Source organism: Pelobates fuscus, chromosome 2 (assembly GCF_036172605.1).
Source record: "Pelobates fuscus isolate aPelFus1 chromosome 2, aPelFus1.pri, whole genome shotgun sequence".
Taxonomy (NCBI): Eukaryota; Metazoa; Chordata; class Amphibia; order Anura; family Pelobatidae; genus Pelobates; species Pelobates fuscus.
This window is the reverse complement of record NC_086318.1, coordinates 53,396,190-53,419,122: the sequence shown is the minus strand read 5'-3', so window position 1 is coordinate 53,419,122 and position 22,933 is coordinate 53,396,190.

Here is a 22,933-nt window from a genome sequence, read left to right as displayed (position 1 = left end):
GATGTTTCAGCTTTCAGACGCTATGTTTTTTTTTTTTTTCTTTTTTGATTAAAAAATTTGTGCGGTGGACCATTGTGCAACCATGATAGGAAAATTTAAATGTAACACTTCATGCTAAGGTATGAAAATAAAAAGTAACACATTTGATGCAGAATACATATACTTTAAATTGTGTAATCAAATAATTTTGATCCAAAAGAACAGGTGTTGCCCATCGGGATTCCCCCTTCGGCACTTGTAGAGGGCTGCCTGTAAGTATGATTGGAGGATGGTTTTTATCAAGTATTTCTGGGTGAAAATATCCGACACACTTTCTGATATTTTTCAATCTAATTATGCTCCCTTTATCAATAGTGTCAAATCAGACCTTCAGTCCTGGCGATTTGTCACATTGTCATAGCTGGGTCAGATGAGTACTTGGAAAAAAAAATGATGATCCTTCCCAAAATATTGTGTATATGTTGATTATTGCCACTGCCTATTCTCCCTTGTAATTTTTTTTTTAATCCATTAATTTCAAATTCAATTTAACATCCCCATTAGGATCCAAGCTTGTTCCTTGTGGGAGTCGTGGCTAGACTATATTGTCTCTATTTTGCGGGTCTTTGCTGTCCTTCTTGAATGGTTCATTTTTCCTTAAATTAATATCCATATTATATTTAATTATCCAGTTGCAACTTTGTTCACTTACATTTTGGTTTATGTATTCTTGTGTTTTTAGCTTTGTGTTTTCTTTTTCCTTTCCAGTATTTTGCACTGTTATTGACTGTGCCCTTTTCCAATGCAGCAATGTGTATATTGCATCGTTTTGTAAATGGCGGTCTTCTTTGCAGCACTATTCCTTATCTGCTTTATTTTGGTACAGATAATAGGTCACATGTGAAGTATCACAATTTGCCTCTTTTCACTTGTATATAACTGTGTGATACTGTTTGGGAGGGTTTACAACATAATGGCCCTACATGCCCACCTCCATATACTGTTGTTGAATGTCTACATTTCTCTGATTTCTTTTATCTTAAAAACAAATAAAGTACAATTTAATTTGTTTTAACCAAAATAACACATAACTCCCTTTGAATATTTTTCATATTTTATATTAAAGGGCATTTTTTAAGATCTTCCTATATTTAGGGAGGCAAGGGGATTCCAGGGGGGCTAGTTAGTTATTTTAACACTATTGGGTCATTAATACATATTTGTGTTCCTGACCCTATAGTGTTCCTTTAAGTTATCTTATTTATAAAAATATATTAATTGCATTTTAGAGTGTGTGGGGAAATTGCAGTTTAAAGATTAAGAAGCATCAAGAGAAGGTTAATCAATTTACCATTTGTGCATCCCGTTATGTACATTATTTTGCCTTGCTACATATTAAGTTCATTGTAGGGAACCCAATGTATTTGCATCAGGGGCAGCTAATGGGGACCTCCTTGCAGCAAGCTCACAGATTTACCTGCTATTTCCCTAGAGGGGTATCTACACCGTTAAGTCCAAATCTACTATGCCCACTTCCCATTGGCACTTATTACGGAGAACATCAATACTATAGTTGGAGTTTTGAAGTGTAAATCGATCTTTTGCAATAACTCTATCACTTTACCGCTCTTAAAAGCAATCAATATGCATGTTTTATTGTGCTTTACCGGTGATATATCTCCAGATTGCAAGTACACACCAACCTTTTCTTTATCAACAAGCATTGGTTCTTTTTTTAGATGCATGCTGCTTTATATGATTTACTATGCTTGTTCAATGCAGCTCTATTACGTTGAACAGATTGCTGCAGCCTCTTTCACATAACACGTTGCTATTGAATTTGCCATTAGAAGCTTAATGACAAACAATACAGTGAGACAAATGGCTCGGCTTTATCTTTCTGTAGCAATGCACACGGAGTGTGCTATACTTAGTCCAGAATCAAAAGGTTTAAACTAGATGGATCTGCTCAATAGTTGTGTAGTTATAGAATCTTGGCTGGTGAATTATATTAAATTGTGTAGCTTCATCTATGGGGATATAGTAAAGGAACATCCATGCTATAAATACTGTGGCGAAACCAACCTCGCCACTGGGCCCTGGAGAAGCCTGTTTGCTAGCCTCCTACCTGCTGACTATGGCCCCTGGGTTATTTGGGGCATATTGTACTGTATATTGCTGCTACTGGCCCTTTTAACAGCATCTATGGACATATTGGGACTTTTGGGACTACTGTCCCTTTAAGACTGTGATACATATTCTAGTGTACTGCCTGTAATATTATATGTGTATTTGTGTGTTAAGTTTAACCTGGGATATGTATGCATCATTCATCTGATTGTTCGGTAGAATCACTCCATTTATTATATTGAGTGAAACTACCGAACAACCAGACCACCCAGGAATAAGTGTGCCTCCAATTACAGTTTGCAACAATGTTGCAAACGGGTAATTGGCAATCAGTGTAATGTATTCTTTGTCCTCTGGGTGGCCGCCATTCGGGAAACAAACACGTGGCGGCGGCCATCTTAAACTACCGAACAGCGGTGTTTTGCCGTCGAGTGTCTGGAACTAAAATTGGACACTTGACTAGGCAAACACAGCTGAGACCTCCATACTTCCAGAAATTCGTATGGAAACTACCGAATGACCCGCCGTTCGGTAGAAAGAACCCCATAAACAAGGGAATTCATTCAAACCCTCTCCAGGCTCTATAACACAGGCAATTCGCCTGTTTTCATTCCCTTGTTTGTGACCGACCGCAGGGCCAAAATGCATGGAACTGTTTTCGGATACTTTACCCATGCGGTCGGTCAAATCTTTGGAACCCCATATCTCACGAACCATTCATCCGAATTACTTGAATTTTGGATATGTTGTCCCCCTGAATAAGGGCTATCCAGCGATGCTGGATTTAATGGTGTACCCCCGGGTTTTGGGGTACATCCAGAACTTGGCTGAAAAAGTGTACCGGATAATTGAGTTTAATGTTATCTGAGGGGAGGGGATGTGTGGGCTGAACCATGTATGTGATTGGTTATTTTATGCCTCCCCCTGGGTGTGGCCTGTATGTGGATTAGTGTAATAAAAGCCAGGCTGGATGAGCCAGTCCAGAGTTCCTGTTTTACCCTCAAAGTGAAGTGTCGTCTCATTATTGGGGGAAGGATTTATTGTATGCTGTTCCAGTTGACTGCTAGGAGTACAAGCCTATTCGTATGGTTCCTATTCAATGGTCTACAGCATTCATATGCTTGGGAGAATTTAAAGGTTTCTCAGATTCGGTGATTGTGGTGTCTGCCAGAGTGCTTGGAGTCCTCAGGAAGCACTAGGAGCATCCATTAACGGAGGTACCCAGTCGGGGTGCCAGGCGATCCGTTACATTGGTGGCAAGCGGTGGGATGGTGTCCTAGTGTGAGGTAAAGCAGCTCGGAGACACAGTTCGTTTGGATTTACAAATTGAGGGCAACTCTAGCAGTCGTGCAGCGCCCCTGGGAGCAGACAAGTATGGAAGGTTCTGGCTCTGGAGATGATTGGCTGGCCGAGGTGAGGCAGCGAGTGGCTGAGTATGGGGATGATATACCCATGGAGACACGCCGGGTGATCTGGAACCAGGTCATGGCCGAGCGAAACACAAGGCTGGACCGAGAATTCCGGTTGGCAAAAGAGAGGAAGTATGCTCAGCAGCAGGAGCGTTACAGCAGCCGGGTAGAGGCTGCATCCGAGGAGGTTAGCCGTCTTTCCCTGAGGCGGCGGGAGGAACCCGAAGTGGGGGTCCTCATAGACTGGTCCTGTGAGGAACCACAACAGGCAGGTAGAGATGGGACCAAGGTCACTCCACCGGGATGCTGGGCAGCCGGCCCAGATCCCCAGCAGCAGCCAGAGTTGCCAGGTGGGGAAGCAGGTGGCCCTTACTCACAAATGTTGAGGGGCCTCACGGATTGGTCCTGGGAAGACCCACCGATGGCAGGTGGAGATGGGACTGCGGTCTCTCTACCGGCCCTACAGGGATGCTGGGCAGTCGGCCCAGATCCCCAGCGGCAGTGTGCGTTACAGGGAGCTGAAGGTGCCGTTCTTGATCCCCAGCGGCAGTCTACGGTTCAGGGAGAGGAGCCTGTTATTACCTCTCCCCAGCGGCAGCACAGCTCACCAAGGGGAGACAGTAAGCCCCTCACCAGCGCAGATGGGACTGTGGTCTCTGCGCCCTGCCTACAGGGAGTACAGAGGGTCAGCCCTGATCCCCAGCGGCAGTCTACAGTGCAGGGAGAGGCGCCTGATACCCCCTCTCCCCACCGACAACCTAACCCACCAAGGGGAGACAGAAAACCCCTCACCAGCGCAGATGGGACCGTGGTCTCTGCGCCCAAGTTACAGGGAGCTGAAGGGGCCGTCCTCCCTCCCCAGCGGCAGTGTGATTTGTTGGGAATTGGGAGCCCAGTCTCCATTCCCCAGCGGCAGTGTGAATCACAGGGAATTGGGAGCCCAGTCTCCATTCCCCAGCGGCAGGCTGAGTTACAGGGGGCAGAGGTAGTTGGTCCTTCCCCCCAGCAGCAGAGTGATATGCCGGGAAGGCAGTGTGAAGTGCAGGGAGAGGAGAGCAGCGTCCTCCCTCCCCAGCGGAAGGCTGAGTTACAGGGGGCAGAGGTAGTTGGTCCTACCCCCCAGCAGCAGCATGATTGTTTGGGAATAGAGAGCCCAGTCTCTATTCCCCAGCAGCAGGACACTGAATTGGGAGGAGAGACAGTCGGTCTCCCTCCACAAAGACTGAAAGTAGGCATGGGAGAGGAGATTGTTACCACCTCTCCCCAGCGACGGATCATCGATGGGCAGAGTGTTCTAATGGGAGAGGAGCTGGTTACCACCTCTCCCCAGCGACAGCTTAATGTACCAGGGGGAGACTGTAAGCCCCACACCTGTGCAGATGGGACCGTGGTCTCTGCACTTCCAGCACAGGGGGTAGGGACGGTCGGTCCTGCCCCCCCACAACAGGGCTGTTTAGCCAAAGGGGAGACAGTCTGTCTCCAGCAGCAGAGCTGTGTAACTAAAGGGGAGACAGTCGGTCTCCAGCAGCAGAGCTGTGTAACTCAAGGGGAGACAGTCGGTCTCCAGCAGCAGAGCTGCGCAGCTAAAGGGGAGGCAGTCGGTCTCCAGCAAGGCTCCAACCAGACTACTCCCGGGGTACTGCTGGCACCAGGGCAGAGTACCGCTGGGCTCTGCCCACTCAGCAACCCACCAAAACAGCCTACCAGTCCCCCACACAGCCATGGTGAGGCACCTGGACCTGGACAAGTTTTTCTCTTACTCAGGTGTAGTAACCATTTATTGTGGGTGGGCTGTACTGCTGTTTCTGTTTTGTGGGTGGGCTGCTGGACTAACAAGGGCACTGACCGGCAAGAGGTCAGGTACCCTGTTAGTCTGTTTGGAAAAGGGGAGAAATGTGGCGAAACCAACCTCGCCACTGGGCCCTGGAGAAGCCTGTTTGCTAGCCTCCTACCTGCTGACTATGGCCCCTGGGTTATTTGGGGCATATTGTACTGTATATTGCTGCTACTGGCCCTTTTAACAGCATCTTTGGACATATTGGGACTTTTGGGACTACTGTCCCTTTAAGACTGTGATACATATTCTAGTGTACTGCCTGTAATATTATATGTGTATTTGTGTGTTAAGTTTAACCTGGGATATGTATGCAGCATTCATCTGATTGTTCGGTAGAATAACTCCATTTATTATATTGAGTGAAACTACCGAACAACCAGACCACCCAGGAATAAGTGTGCCTCCAATTACAGTTTGCAACAATGTTGCAAACGGGTAATTGGCAATCAGTGTAATGTATTCTTTGTCCTCTGGGTGGCCGCCATTCGGGAAACAAACACGTGGCGGCGGCCATCTTAAACTACCGAACAGCGGTGTTTTGCCGTCGAGTGTCTGGAACTAAAATCGGACACTCGACTAGGCAAACACCGCTGAGACCTCCATACTTCCAGAAATTCGTATGGAAACTACCGAATGACCCGCCGTTCGGTAGAAAGAACCCCATAAACAAGGGAATTCATTCAAACCCTCTCCAGGCTCTATAACACAGGCAATTCGCCTGTTTTCATTCCCTTGTTTGTGACCGACCGCAGGGCCAAAATGCATGGAACTGTTTTCGGATACTTTACCCATGCGGTCGGTCAAATCTTTGGAACCCCATATCTCACGAACCATTCATCCGAATTACTTGAATTTTGGATATGTTGTCCCCCTGAATAAGGGCTATCCAGCGATGCTGGATTTAAAGGTGTACCCCCGGGTTTTGGGGTACATCCAGAACTTGGCTGAAAAAGTGTACCGGATAATTGAGTTTAATGTTATCTGAGGGGAGGGGATGTGTGGGCTGAACCATGTATGTGATTGGTTATTTTATGCCTCCCCCTGGGTGTGGCCTGTATGTGGATTAGTGTAATAAAAGCCAGGCTGGATGAGCCAGTCCAGAGTTCCTGTTTTACCCTCAAAGTGAAGTGTCGTCTCATTATTGGGGGAAGGATTTATTGTATGCTGTTCCAGTTGACTGCTAGGAGTACAAGCCTATTCGTATGGTTCCTATTCAATGGTCTACAGCATTCATATGCTTGGGAGAATTTAAAGGTTTCTCAGATTCGGTGATTGTGGTGTCTGCCAGAGTGCTTGGAGTCCTCAGGAAGCACTAGGAGCATCCATTAACGGAGGTACCCAGTCGGGGTGCCAGGCGATCCGTTACAAATACCATTATGTATTTATATTGTTAGAGTCATCAGGTGCTTTTTAAATTCTGTGCCTTCATGTGGACAGCAAAACAGAAAAAAAGTTAAACTCACCTTTCATCGAGCGTTGTCTTGGTCCTGCTGCTCCTTTCCTTATGTTAATGTTTCTCTACGGGAGGCTTAACAGAACACATTAAACATTAAGAATACATTTAACATTATTATACAAACATGCATTCATAATAACTTACATGTAGTCCTCCAGCGTGTTGGTCCCTCCACAGCTTCCGCTCATCCGCAGTATTTTTCCCACAATGCTTCACCAATTAGCATATCCTCATATAAATGCATTAGCTCAATGAATTTCTGTTGGGAACATTTGACATCATCGTGACAAGTTTTAATACCGAACATTGGTCCTGCAAAGTTTGCATTCCAGGAATCCCCTCTAGTTGCTCTCTCCGTAACAGTCACTAGAGGTGGCTTTAGAATGCCATGTAAACCCTGCCTTTTCTCAGGAATTGCAGTATTTGCATTGTTGAGACTCCAAGGACAGTCTCCTTGCACCAGAACCACTGCATTAAGCTGTGCCAAGCATGAAGATAATGCAAGCCCTTCACAAGTAAAAACAGGCATCACAAATGTAGCGTTATTCCAATAAAATAACGCTGTAAAAAAAAAAAACCACAATGTTTTGGCCAGAATGGCCAGAATCATGTATGCAAACATAATGTTATGAGAACAAGGGGGGGAAGAGTCAGCGCTAGATAACAAGAATATAAAGCAGCAACCCAAAAAAGGGAATCCCTCAAGACCCTTAATGAAACAAGCTTAAAAGATGTGAAGGGGGTAAGGGCTGCGCTAAAAAGCTAGTAACAGTAGACTAAAATAATAGACTAAAGTCTAAATGGATTAAACACCAAAAAATAAACCTATATACGTGATAGGAAACAGTGAGGGATAAAGTATCTCACTTAAAACAACAGAATAAAAGTAGATCAGTCCAGATAATAAAATATATTGGAAGTTAAAAAGTCATATAAAAGTCTCACTAATATGTTGGATAAGGTAAGGGTACAGTCCTCAGGAGTTGATCCGTCCGGGTTGATAAAATATCCGTATATGTGGAGACAAAAAGAGGGAGAATACCACAAACAGCCGATAGTGTAATATTGTAAAAAACAATGGTAAAATAGAGCTTCAGCCAGCTCTGGGGTGAAGGCGTGTAGCGGTATAATCCCCGCTAAAGGATATAATGTTATATTTGTCCTTGGATGATTAGCAGAGCTCAACGTTCGGCATTCCACGGATTGTTCGCAATTCTTGAGTGCTGCATTTTCTTATTTGATGTGATTGTAAATTTGTTTAGTCCGCACTAGAAGTACCTCTAGTGGCTGTCTGATTGACTCTTTGTATGGTTGACAGCCACTGACACACCAAGTGACACATTTCTCAGAACCTGCAATGCTTACTGTCGTCATGCTGCAGACACAGCATTGAGATACCAAGACCACTTGATTAAGCTGTAGCGGTTTTGTTACATAGAGTGTTCCTTAAGAACTTTTAATTATTGTCAACCCGATTTAGAGCCTTTTGCAAAAAGCATTCGATTTTAACCCTCTGATATTTTTGGAGAGACTGGGGATGTGGCACAGATCTTACATGCTATTTAGCTTTTATTTCCCTGACTTGTGCAATTTCTGATAGTGATGTTTTCTGTCCATAACATTTTTGTAAAAATCCGTCTTGCTCACCACAGGAGCACTGTTTCTCTGCATTGTGAGGCTTTCTACAACACATTCGGTGGGCACACTGGGCTATTGGCAAATTTGCTTGGAACACTGCATTATCATAATAGTAATGGGCACAGTGGGTTCTCTGGCAAACAAATTAGTCAAACGCAGGGCTGAATAATATGCTAAGAAATAAATATAAACATTTCGCTATACATGTCATTGGATGGCACAATGGGTTTTATGGCAATTAAAGCAGCCAAGAGCATGACTGTATAGCATATTATATAGAACATATGCCTATGAACTTGGAAGCTCTGGCACACTTGATGGGAACAAATTAATGGAGGGTACTTGTGTTTTTTTTGTAAGCAATCTATGTAATCAGCAGGAGAAATCCATGAAAAATGTGTGGAAGAAATTGGAGTTGCACTTTTCATGAATACGGTATGACACAGAACACTAATTGAAACAAAATACAATTTGTTACACGAAAAGCACTTACTCAACACTTCTTTCAACGATCTTCGAATGTTCCTACAAATGATGCGCTTGTTTCCAACGTTGTCGGCAAAGAACAGTTGCAAGATGGCGCTATTAACAACAGATGGTATGTAATACCACCTACTATTTACCATCAGTGTTACAACCGTGTCGTCACTATATTTTACCAGCTGGCTGTCCATAGTGTCTGCTAATGAAGGTTCCAACCAGAAACAGATGCTGTGAAAGTTGTCCCCATAGTAACCTCACCTTGCGGGTAAAAAAAAAAAAAGACTCAAACTGAACATGTGTGCTTCACCCTGTGATTGGCCTTAGCAGGAGATCATGATAATCTATACAATGTATTAAACAACGATTCAGTGCTATGTCAAATACATATCTACTGAACTTTTAAAGGTTCATTTCTGCTATAGGAATTATTAATTTAAATAATATATGCACTTTACAATATTAATTTTAACATTATTTGCCTGGCATCCTTATTTATTTTATTGTCCTTTCATATGGTTTAGTATCCTTTTAAAATGTGCATTAATTTCTGTGTAATGTCAAATAGTTAAAATGTATTTTCCCTGTAGGATGTATAGGGCTTAGATGTTTTTATTTTTATTCCATCAGGCTAAAAGTTGGTCTTAAATTTTAGGGTAAGCAGCAGCCATTAAAAAGTAGTCAAAGGACTAGAAACCACTTAAAAAGCAATTGTTACGTTGATGTTTTAATAGAAGACACTAATAGCTACTGCTTAGTGAATGGTTTTCAGCAGTGGAAACTGGTCATTCTCTGTTGCAGCTTGTGAAACTGTGCAGTCCCCAACCAGTAGCAATAGGCATTTTAGTGAATAGCGGCTGGCTTCTAAAAAAGTGGCAACAAAATTGGACACAAGCCTTAAATTGGGCTGATTATGTGGGAATGTTCTATTGAATCACAGAGAACATTAGAATTGCTATTTTGTAAATAGATATTCCCGGGCCAAGAAAAATGCATCAACCAACCAAGGAACCCTTTAGTGTCCGTAATGTTTAATCATCTTTTAAATCAAGGTCATCATTGCTGATCATTGGACTATGGCATAGCTATTTACTAAACAAAACAGCCATCTTTTAAGGTTATTTCTAGTGTATAGAGTCACTTTATATACTTCCTATATTTCCATATACATGTTCCTTTTGTAACACTGGTAACATGTTTACATCACGTACGGAACAGCAGTACTGTTGGCATTACCTACTGATGATCAGTACTTTCTAATTACATACCCTTTCTGCATATGACATGTGGCATTAATTTAGAGTGCAACAGTTAATTTTTTTTTTTTTTTTTTACTTTATGTATAGGAGTTGGCCTTTCCGATCTACCCCACCTATCTAGTGTGGAGTAAGATAGAGTATATTAATTACTCAGTTTAAAAATAAAAAACAACGCAGAAAAGATGAAAGGAAGTCTTTTAATTAGTCTTGGATTCATGCTCTTCCTGTTTACCCAGAGGCAATGACTGTAAAATAAGAACATCAAAACAAATATGATTTAGTAAATGAAAACAAAGCAAAAGGGGAAATGATGAGAGAAAAAAAACAAAACACCATATGACTAGTTAGAAGGAAATAAATCTTTAAAATTGATTAAAAAAAAAAATTAGCAACACACATATTTAGACTGAATTGAACCTTTTGTGATAGGCCCACTTTAAATCCTAAGAGTTAAATAATCAATTAATAATCAATTAATCTATTGTTGATGATAAATGTTAGTAACATTTTAATTCTTTTATGAGATGATAGCAAAACACTTACCTCCTCTAAAGTACCCATGGTGCCACCATCATGTGCGTGTTACATTAGTAGGCACTGCTCTCTCTTGCACTCTCCTGTCCTCCTCCTAAGTCCTCCTTCCTTCTGGTTAACTCCGACATACTGTCACATCTTCATCTGTGTGAATATTTAAAATGTCTTGTCATTAACAATTACAATAATCCTCTGAAAATTATTACTAATAATAAAATCTGTAAAACCTTGTTAAAGCATGCTGAAGACTGCATTTCACAAAATGTTTAATATATTGAAATATGGTAAATGTCCCCGTTTTTAAATAGGTAAATATACAGAAATGGTTATATGTTACCATTGGAAAATTTCAAAGCAGAAATTGAAGGTCCTGCAAGTGAAATATCATTTATTAGAGTTGAAATAATCAATCAAGTAATAATTTAGTGAACACATTCCTTATTTCACGAACATAATGCTTATGTATAATTCTTTACTATTTATATAGACTTCATTATCTGCAAAAAGTAGTATTATACAACTTATACAATACGTAGTATTATACAAAGCTCAGAACAATGTAAAATGCACTATATTTGCCCAGAATATTTCATTCTGTTATCATTTTTTATCAATATTGATCATGTCATATGCATCTTTTTCTTTTTCTCCTTCTTTGGAGACTGTGCAGTTATATTTAGCAAGCACTGGTTGTTACCATTGGGAAAATGTTATTTTTACTGAATATTTTTTTTATTTTTTTATTGACACACAGCTCTACATTCCTCTCATTATACTGTTTTTGATACTTATTTTTATCTACAGCATATGCCGGTTATGGCAGAAAACTCTCCACTATAAGTGTTACAAAGTTAATGGAGAACCGTAGATCTGTGCTTCACTGACTGGTGAGTCATCGGAAAAGAGGTATTACATCTGCCTCTGTAAGTATAAAACTCTGCACATTGCACAAAGAAGTAAAGTTTATATTATTATTATTATTATCATTATTGCCATTTATATACTGCCAACTTGTTCTGCAGAGCTTTATAAAATTATTTAAGGGCTTTAAGAAAAAATTAGGCAAACTATTAAATTTTGACACGAATAAGGTTCATGAGATACAATCACTAATTCTAGGACAGAATCCAAAATAATTCATAGGCTTGCCAAGAGAGCCAGTATAGAGAGAAAACTTAAGGAGACCAAGGACAGAGCCTTGGGGGACTCCAACTGAGACAGGAGAAAGGAAAAAAGTGGCAACACTGAAGGAGAGAGATAGGAGGAGAAACTGAATGGAAAGATAGGATGAGAACCAAGGACGATGTCATGAAGGTCAAGGACTAGAAGGGTTTGGAGCATGAGGATGTGATCAACAGTGTCAAAAGTATATATTAGGAATACAAACGTAGAGTTTTGAGTGACTGTTAGAATAAACAAATTATTCAGAATATCGTATATGTGTGTATTGCTTCTGCAGGACATTCACATTTTATTCAAGTTATAAAGAAATTATAAACCAAAGGAATAACTATTTGGTTTTGATTATTTTCACGTATTGCTTTAAATAACTCTAGTGTTTCTTGATTCGTTCTTTAACATGTACATGTACATATACAAGTATAACAGTTTAATAGTTGCATAATTATAGGTTAACTTATCATTTATAGAGTATCTGCTCAACTGTTCGTTTTATAGCCAAGGTTGTTGTATGTTTTACTAATATAGCAGCGTCCTCGTTACACCTTACTAACACCCCTCTCTGATACACGAAGCCCAGATTGAGGACACATTCTAACTCCAGATCAGGGTTAATCCTAAAATGACTTAGCTGAGGCTTTGGGTTAGACAGGGGTCACAGAAAATGACTATGTGAAAGTAGGAGGAGCCCCAAATAGGTAACCTGCCTATTGTCCCATGGGATTTTAATCCTTCTCCTCTCTCTTCAACCTGAACTCTCTTCATTGCCAACAAGTATACTTCTAAGCATATTGACATTAATCACTTCATATTTATCCCCAGCAAATGCATGACACACTTTCCAGAAACATCAGTGAGATAGAACATTAAAACCCGTAGAAAGGTTCACCTGCGGTCTCCTGTTACTCAGTTGGGGGCATAGAGGTCTATGGCAAGGTGAATGAAGTTAGTCTAATTAAAATCTATATCTGCTAGCTATTCTACGTTTAGATCATCTAAAGTATTTACTATGACATAATAGTGTATTAGAAGCCATATTTTCAATCAGTTTGTGTGAAATTAACCCAATATAATGTGTCTTTTATTTATATTATCTACAAGTAATTCAATGTCTGAATATGCCATCTACAGAAAGTGCGATTACTTGGTTAAAACCTGTGTGGCGAAACCAACTTCGCCACTGTGAACTGGAGAAGCCTGGTTGCTAGCCTCCTACCTACTGACTATGGCCCCTGGAAAATTGGTACGTTTAAAGAACTATATTTGGGCATGTTGTACTTTATATTGCTGCTGCTGGCCCTTTTAAAATCATCTGTGGACATATTGGGACTTTTGGGACTACTGTCCCTTTAAGACTGTGGAGCATATTCCAGTATACTGCCTTTAATATTACATATGTATTTATGTGTTGAGTTTAACCTGGGATATGTATGCAGCATTCATCTGATTGTTCGGTAGAATCACTCCCTTCAGTATATTGAGTGAAACTACCGAACAACCAGACCACCCAGGAATAAGTGTTGCAAACGGGTAATTGGCAATCAGTGTAATATATTCTTTGTCCTCTGGGTGGCCGCCATTCGGGAAACGAACACGTGGCGGCGGCCATCTTAAACTACCGAACAGCGGTGTTTTGCCGTCGAGTGTCTGGAACTAAAATCGGACACTCGACTAGGCAAACACCGCTGAGACCTCCATACTTCCAGAAGTTCGTATAGAAACTACCGAAGTGCCCGACCGGTCAGTCCGCCCCTGGCAGTGAATTGAGCAGTGAGACTTCAGAGTCATGATCTATTCACGAAAACGGCTTCTTATAACTAACGTTGTTTTGGTGGCTATAGTCTTCCTTTGAGCTGAGTGAACAAATGTAATTGTTCATTGTAGCTTGCAGTGTGCTCTTGAAATCTTGAAATTCTCAAGATAATGACAGCTAATTGTGTACCCTTTATATAAATATGGTAATGATAAAGGAATGTCTATGCTGATGTCATGTAGTTATATGTAGTTCTAGATAATGTATCACTTCATTTGACATCTTATTTGAAAATACTTACCATAAAATGAAACTATCTCTTGCTTTAATTTGGAGTCCAAATAGGGATGCCATATCCACCATGCTTTCTTGGACACATACCATTTGAACAAATTGATGGGCTACATACAGAAAGTACTGCCCTGCAGTATGTAGAAGTCATATGCTGCAGGTAGTGAATCAGGTGATAAATCAACCAGGAATTCTGCAGCATATGCATTATGTCCATGTGCTGCCAATCAACATAATGAAATGATGTGTGTCCCAGAATTGTAAAGCCCCATAGCCCTGCCACAGAGTGTGATCTTTGCACTACAGACTTTTAGACTTTTTTTTTTTTAACTTCTACTTTTCAAAAAATGTTCTTAATGCTAGGTAGCAAAAAAAAAATGTGGTGAGACGTAAAACTCTCCACAGTGCTCATTTAAAGATTACTGTTATGCATCTGTTGCATATCTCAAGTTGGACTTAATTTCCCCTTGGGCATACCAACTCAAGAAATCATGTTTCTAAAACTGTCCCAGAGTTCCCAACTTAATATGCAAATGAGCAAAGACAGGCATATCTTGTTTAAGAATTCATACTGCATTTTGGCAGTTACCATCAGTAATTTACACTGGTCCAAAAGGATCAGTAACCAAAAACCAGCCATGGACTACAATTTCAACCTCATGGGTCTCATCAGCATGGCTCAGGTTTTGTACAGCAAGTTGAAGTCCCTCTGAGAGCATATAGCTAGGTACCAAAAATAATATAGTTTGAAGCCTCTATTGTGTCTGCAACATACAGAAAGAAATACTGATTCAAAAGTGTCCACTTCATCTTCTCCTTGATAAATTATTAAGACTCAATCACCATGACCCAATTCTTGGATTTCTGTACACTCCTACAACCTGCTGGGAAATTGAAATTAAAGTTCATGCTGTCTCACAGCAGAATACTGCGCTTCAGAGTTTAGTGAATACTTTTCTTTCAACCCTAAAGCTATTCCTTCTTTAAAAGACTCAGACTCCCAACAATTAATTGTAAAGCCATATATTTTAATGCTCGTATTCTGAAATTCTAAACTTTCAAAGGTTTTTTTTCTTTCATATTCTGGTGTTAATAGAGATATAGAAATAACACTGAACATGTTTCTAATTCTGGAAAATATGTAACTGATTTAGTACAAGGTCTTTGGTCATATTTATATATTGTATGATGAAGCATTGGTCTGACAAAGAACCAGACCCCATTTACTGTAAAAGAAATAACCCTGGAATCAACTTATATTTTTCATTCACATCACACAAAAGAATGTGTCAGTATCTAAATCCATGACGACTGTTCCGCTAGGTTTAGAAAGATATTACGAGCAAAAGTAAAGAAAAATAAATAATTCACTTCATTAACTTCATTCTATAGATACAAATATAGAACATATTGCACAGAGAGAGAAGGGAATTATAGATAACGTAATTACTTGTGAATGTATCACAATGAACCGATTAACTCTACAGTTTGCAAGCAGTTCCTACGAACGAGTGCACTAAAATAAATGAAACTTCACAGAATTTGTTTTATAGGCTTAATAAAAGAGCATTGGGGGTGATGTAATTTCATTTGATTGAATGACAGCCCTTTGCCTTAAGATGACCGATCACATATCCCTCTAAACATTTCAAGTATTAAATATATGACAGCTTACTAGTTGGACAATTGATATAGAACACAGAATGTTTTATTGCTGTAAAATAAATCACTTACCAAAAATAATACAAAATCAATCACATTACAATGTCTTTCAAGTCCCACTTGGCTACGAATATGTAAAGTCTCTTAGCTTTCCTGGGTTTCTATAACACTTGGCCTTCCGTCTCAGAGGATCTATTAACGGCTCCTATTACTGTTTTTCAGGCGTATTGGTGTGGTATCTAGACATGATGTAACAGTCACAAATTCCGTCTCCATTATTATCTTGAACAAACAAAATGCAACAGAAACATAATAAAAAGGTATTGTGCTCCCGATGACCTTGGTGTTTTTTTTTTACATGGATAATTAAAGCTCTTTGGATCACAGTGACTGAGAATCTACCAGGGAGGGCTGTTCCATAGGGGGAGTCGGTGGAGCAATTAAAATGATAATTAAAATGATATTCTATTGGTGTGGTGAGGACTAATGAAAAATGTGTTTAAGAAGAATATATATAGATGTATAGTTTCTTTCTCCTCCACTTCTTTATTGCAATCTTGAGATGCTCTGAGTGGCTGAGAAATTAATCATGCAAAAAATCACCTTTTGGCTTTAAATTTAATTGTCAGATCCTGAAAACCATAAATGGCAGGCCTGCATATGGTCTATAGACAGTACTTTCATAACATACAAGACATTCCAAACAGCATGCATAAGTAGTAGAAATTATAAACACAATCTTCTACAGCTCAGAGCTGTAGGACAAGTCAAGGATGAGCATCTATACCATCAAAAGAAGTGTAATAATAGGCAAGTTTGTTATTTCTTACATTACATTACATTATACAGCCTTACTTTTGAGTACTTTATTTTCCAGAGAACCCAATTGTGATACAATGGCTTCCAGGTAGTGTACATTATTTTGCAGTATATAGCATGGATGTCCAACCTTTTGGCTTCCCTAGGCCACATTAAGTGAAGAGGAATTGTCTTTGGCCGCACATAAAATATATAATATAATTAATTTCTATAATGAAACTTCAAAACACATTTTTGTTAATTTTGATATTCCATTGGTTTAGTAGCTTACACTCTTACTTGTTATCCTTATGTGGGATTGCCATATTTAAGGATGCCAAATTAGGGAGCTATCTACTAAACACATATACATGTATATACACATAACCACAGATATATGTGCACATACACATACACATACAATCACAGATACATATAATCTACACATAGTTACATAGTTACATAGTTACATAGCTGAAAACAGACTTGTGTCCATCAAGTTCAGCCTTCCTCACATATGCTTTTGCTGTTGATCCAAAAGAAGGCAAAAAACCCAGTCTGAAGCGCTTCCAATTTTGCAACAAACTAGGAAAAAATTCCTTCTTGACCCCAAAAAAGCAGTCAGATGTCTCCTTGGATCAAGCAGCTCTTACCCCACTAATTAGAAATTATATCCCTGTATGTTAAGTTTTTGCAAGTATTTATCCAATTGCAGTTCAAACATCTGTATAGACTCTGACAAAACCACCTCTTCAGGCAAAGAATTCCATATCCGTATTGCTCTTACTGTAAAAAAAACCTTTTCTTTGCCTTAGATGAAATCTCCTTTCTTCAAGCCTAAATGTGTGACCTCGTGTCCTATGTATAGCCCTGTTTATAAATAGATTTCCAGATAATGGTTTGTACTGGCCCTGAATATATTTGTATAATGTTATCATATCCCCTCTCAGGCGCCGTTTTTCCAAACTAAAGAGATTTAAACTTTTTAACCTTTCTTCATAATAATCACAGACATACACAAACACAATCACAGACCCACACACATACAATCACAGACACACATTAACATACACACATAGTTACTGGCAAACACACACAAAAATCACATTCATACACACACACATTTAGTAATTAAGAGTTCCACCCAGCCTCCCTAACTTGCTCTGAGAGGGCTGGAGTGGAATCTCTCACTGGTGGCCAGTGTTTGCTGCTGTGATGGGATTACTGTTATTTTCCTTGAAAGGTCCCTTGTGCACCCAGTAGTAATGCTGATGCCAGCATGACGTCATTTGCCAGCTGCCGGCTCACTGCAGGGCGTGCGAGAGAGCTATGCAGAAAGAGCACAGTAAGAAATAGACTCCCTGCCTCCCTTGCTGCCCGGGAGCCCAGACGGGAACTGGGCCAGATTACAAGTGGTTCAGAGCCACATTCGGCTTGTGGGCCGCAGGTTGGACACACCTGGTTTATAGCATCATGTTAATTTCCAATACCTTTAGAAATTACAGCTTTACAACTAATCTTGACAGTGTCTTCTGTGAGTGTGCTACAATGCTATGGTGAAGGTACAATAAGAATAAGCCCAAAACAAAGGGAAAGGTAAGCCACACTCAACGTTCACAGCAAACCTACAGTAATGGAGAAACAGAACAAAATTCAAACCTGTCAGGATGAAATGGGAAAATGTAAGAGGGGGAACTCATAAAAGCTAAGTTACCAAAGGTACAAATAAGTACTGTTTTTAAAACAGAGAGTGTGTGTATGGCTGTTTGTCCTGACCACAGCCTCTGCCAACATCTTCCTGTTCCATCCACTCTTGGTATGTAGATGTACCAAAGCGCTCAGTGTGCATCCTGTAATGGAAACCTGATTCATGTATGTCAGAGAATCTAATGAACCATTAGGCCTATTCATGGTACAAGGACGTCGATGTGCAGCAATGCGAAAAAAAAAATAACAGTACTTTAACCAAGGAAGAAAGGCGAGTAACTTGGCAAACCATATAGAAACTCTATAAAGATTCATAAAGTTCTATTAATGAAAATGTCACAATTATCTGTCCATCATAATAAACATTATTATTCATTTATTTGTATAGTATATTGTGTATACATATCAAACTTATCATTTTTTACATTAATTTTTTTATTCTGCTCATCTCTTCCCACTTAACCCCGCATAAATACTGTTAAACTGCTCTGATGCTGCATCCACACATCCATGTAAGGCAGGAATTTTTATTAACATAGGGAAAGTATGATGGATGGATGGATGGATGTTGTGTCTTCTTTAGCAAAAAGATCCTTTCAGTCTAAGTACAGTTTGTAATCAGCTTACAAGTCAGGGGTCATTCCCTTAAGAGCAAGTTGGGATCTATATTTGTGGCATTATTTAAGGGTTACTCTAAAAACCATAACCATTTCAGCTTGAATTTCAACATAAAATTCTTCCAGTTATGATATACTTGATCTTTTTGTTGAGGTATACCAATATACAAACGCGCACTTAATCCACACAATGTGGGTAAGTGCCAATCTGGAAATGAAACAAGTATCCTATCAAATCTAGTAAATTCTCAATATATATAAAGACATAAAACAGGGTACAGAACAGTGAAAAACTTACATAAAAACATATATCCACTAACTTTATAAGGCTACTCGAATATCAAATATATAACTCTACACGGGGACAGGGCCAGCCTTAGGGGTGTGCGAGCTGTGCGGCCGCACAGGGCGCCATGGAGCAGGGGGCGCCGTGCGGCCGCACAGCCGATTTAAATTTTTTTTTTTAAATTTGCAGCGGGGGCGGAGCTTACCGTGCGGCGGGGGCGGAGCTAAAAGCGCCGGAAAACGGCTGCAGGGGAAGCAGGAAGGAGTCCCTGCTTCCCCACCAAACAGTCACCAGGAGCTGCACTGCCTCAACAATGAACTCCACAGGTAACTGTGTGATTGTCAGGTGAGTGTGACTCTCTGCCTGTGTGTATGACTGTCTGCCTCTGTGTGTCTGTGTGTATGACTGTCTGCCTCTGTGTGTCTGTGTGTATGACTGTCTGCCTCTGTGTGTGTGTGTGTGTGTGTGTATGACTGTCTGCCTCTGTATGTCTGTGTGTATGACTGTCTGCCTGTGTATGACTGTCTGCCTGTGTGTGTCTCTGTGTGTGTGTGTATGTATGACTGTCTGCCTGTGTGTGTGTGTGTGTGTGACTGTGTGTGTGTATATGACTGTCTGCCACTGTGTCTGTGTGTATTACTGTCTGCCTCTGTGTGTGTGTCTGTGTGTATGACTGTCTGCCTCTGTGTGTATGACTATCTGCCTGTGTGTGTGTGTGTGTGTATGACTGTCTGCGTGTGTGTGTGTCTGTGTGTATATGACTGTCTGCCTCTGTGTGTGTGTCTGTGTGTATTACTGTCTGCCTCTGTGTGTGTGTCTGTGTGTATTACTGTCTGTGTGTGTCTGTGTGTATGACTGTCTGCGTGTGTGTGTGTGTGTGTATGACTGTCTGCCTCTGTGTGTATGACTGTGTGTGTGTCTGTGTGTATTACTGTCTGCCTCTGTGTGTGTCTGTGTGTATTACTGTCTGTGTGTGTCTGTGTGTATGACTGACTGTCTGCCTGTGTGTGTCTGTGGGTGTGTGTGTGACTGTCTGCCTGTGTGTGTGTGTATGACTGTCTGCTTGTGTGTGTGTGGATGTCTTCCTGTGTGTGTATGGCCGTCTGACTCTGTGTGTGTGTGTGTGTGTGTGTGTCACATACAACCAATACACGCATATCACACACTGTTAATATACCCATTACAAATATCACACATAGCATACATATCACACACAGTCATCACACGTACTATTACATACACAGACAACACAAACATAACAGCATACATGGATGACGGGGGGGGGGGGGGCGCTGTGAAGATTTTTCGCACAGGGCGTCTAAATGCCTAAGGCCGGCCCTGCACGGGGATATATCATAACCTGTATGATGCTTAGAGTCAGAAGGCTTTATTGTGCAGGCCTTTTAGTATAAAGCATGTATACAATCAATCAGTTACCCCACTAAAATAGTTATAAAGGAAACCAGGGTTGAGATGGTTAAATAGTCTCTGTGTGCATAGGAGAGTTACTGAAATGTAACCAGTGCACTGCTGGCAATTATTGCTTAGATCCTCTTTATAGTACAAAAACGGAGATAGGATATCAAAAGAATGGTAAGCAATAGATAAATATGCGTACCAATAACCAGCAATAAGGATTAAGTGCGCATTTGTATATTGGTATTTGCAATACAGGGTTAAGCCCTTAGGCACACCTGGAGTGTCTAACTGGTGTTTCCAGAAAGCAGTTTTCCTGGAGCCTGCAAGTTTCCTCTGTTTCTGTTTTAGCTGAGTTATAGCTCCACCTCCAAAACCTGTCAATCAGCCAATATCCAGGCTAGCCATCTCAATGTTGTCCAAGTTATAATATTTATTAGAATGCACCACAAAGCTACTTCACATGCGAAAAATGACACATGCTTTCTACCTTACACATTTTACAATAACAAATTAGGGGCTCTTTGAATTTTTCTTCAGCCATTACTTAAGCACTCTTCTTGACTCATCAGTTAGCAACATTTTTTGATCACCAGTAAGAAATCTGATTATTTTTTTTTTTAGATCTTAATGTGCCTGGGTAGTATACATATTTGGTAATATTACTTATTGCTCACAAGCCACATTTTTTTTTAGACTAAATAATGCATTGTACCACACGTACAAAAATCCTGAACACATTATGTTATTGCATACAACACTAGTCTAGTTCTGGAATAAAAATATGCACTGTTAGCAAATTATGATACAAAAGTAATAAAATCGATGTAAATGATTTAGATAATAAAATATTCAGAATCTAATGAACATATACATTATCTAGTTACGCACGTAACAAACAATTACAGATGGATAGATAAAATGAGGATGACTTTAAATGAAAATACGTAACATTTAATAACTTGCATTAACATCACGTCTAATAGCTGTTGAGACAAACATCCACATCACGCACATTGCTCATTAGACTTCTGCAGGAGGGTAGGTGCGGCTTCTACCAAATCATAATGATTGAACTGACTAATTATACACAGTAAATAATGAATGAGAATTACCATAGCATCTACATATTCATGAGTACTTGTCATAGCATCTCTAAGTGTTATAAATTAACTTGAAATATATATACATCTCACAGCAACCACAGAACATTAATTGAAACATTGCAACAAAGGGATCACTGACTAAACGCTTTTTTAAAATCATTTTATATGGAAAAACAACACAAAACAAAAAGAGCTCATTTGTCTATAGCTGAGTATTTTTACTTTCTCATCATAAAGAATGAAGCCCATGGAACAGCAAGCTAGGTGGAATGGGCCTTGACATAGCTAGGAGGCAGGCCTATGAATGAGTTGTGGCTTGATTGGTGTAAGTCAGTTAGGGGGAGTGGCCTAGTCCCATATAATGATACGCCATTTTAATTCAGTTTCCATTTTAATTTTAAAATCCCTTACCTGTTGGTAGCTGTTGCTGTCTTCCTGGTGTTTTTTTTTTTCTTCTTTGTCTTTCAGATGGATTCCGTGGCGGCTGAGAGTGATATGGCAGCGATCCTGGAAGGTGTCAAGGCAGCAGTTCGGCAGCATGGAGTGGCTTGCATGGAGCAGCAGCTGGGAGCAGCACTGAGTATGGCGGGTCCGTCGCCGTCGCCGGCGCGCAGGACAGCCCGTCGGACTAGGCCGCCGCAACGTTTGAGCCCTGATTCCGGTGCTGGCGTGGTTAGGGGCCGCAGCCCGTCAGCGGGCATGACAGGGGCCAGCTCGACGAGAGGTAGTGGCCGGGCTCGGATCCGCGGAGGTGGCGCCCCGGGGGCGGCCGCACACCATGGAAGTCAGTCAGGGGCTGTGGTGTGCGGTCTGGACAAGATGGCGCCGCGCCGCCCGGCGGCTGCCAGGAGTTCAGTTTCACCGGAGGCAGCAGGCCCCTTCACTGCACCCCTTCACTGGAAGGAGCAGCCAGCTGAGCGGAGCACACACGGTGAGTCGTCCCCTGGGGCTGTTAAGGCAAAAAGGGGCAAAAAGCAGGGGTTGGTGAGCGAGGCCCTCTTACCCTAGTAAGGTTCCGCTGAGGATGGGGCAGCCAGTATGGGCTTGGGCAACAGGGGACCCATAGCACCTGCAAGCTATTCCAGGGTAGGTAGGGAGGCGTCCAGAGCACTCAGCAAAGTACGGCAGGGTAGGGCCAGGCCGCAAGCACCACCTTCCAAAGCGCAGCAGCTGCAGGTGACAGGCCAGAGCACAGGGCGTAGGGCGCTGGTGACAGGTGGCGGGGTCACAGCAGGCAGCAGCATGGCCGCCTCCCAGATTGGCGCAGAAACGGGGCGCTGTAGGCCAACAGACTAGCGGGTGGGCAGGGACAGCCGCACTCCGGATAGGGCAGCCAGCCCCCCAGGGTGGCGTAGAGCCAGTGGGGGGGAATAGAGGGCTAGCCATCGCTCCAGGA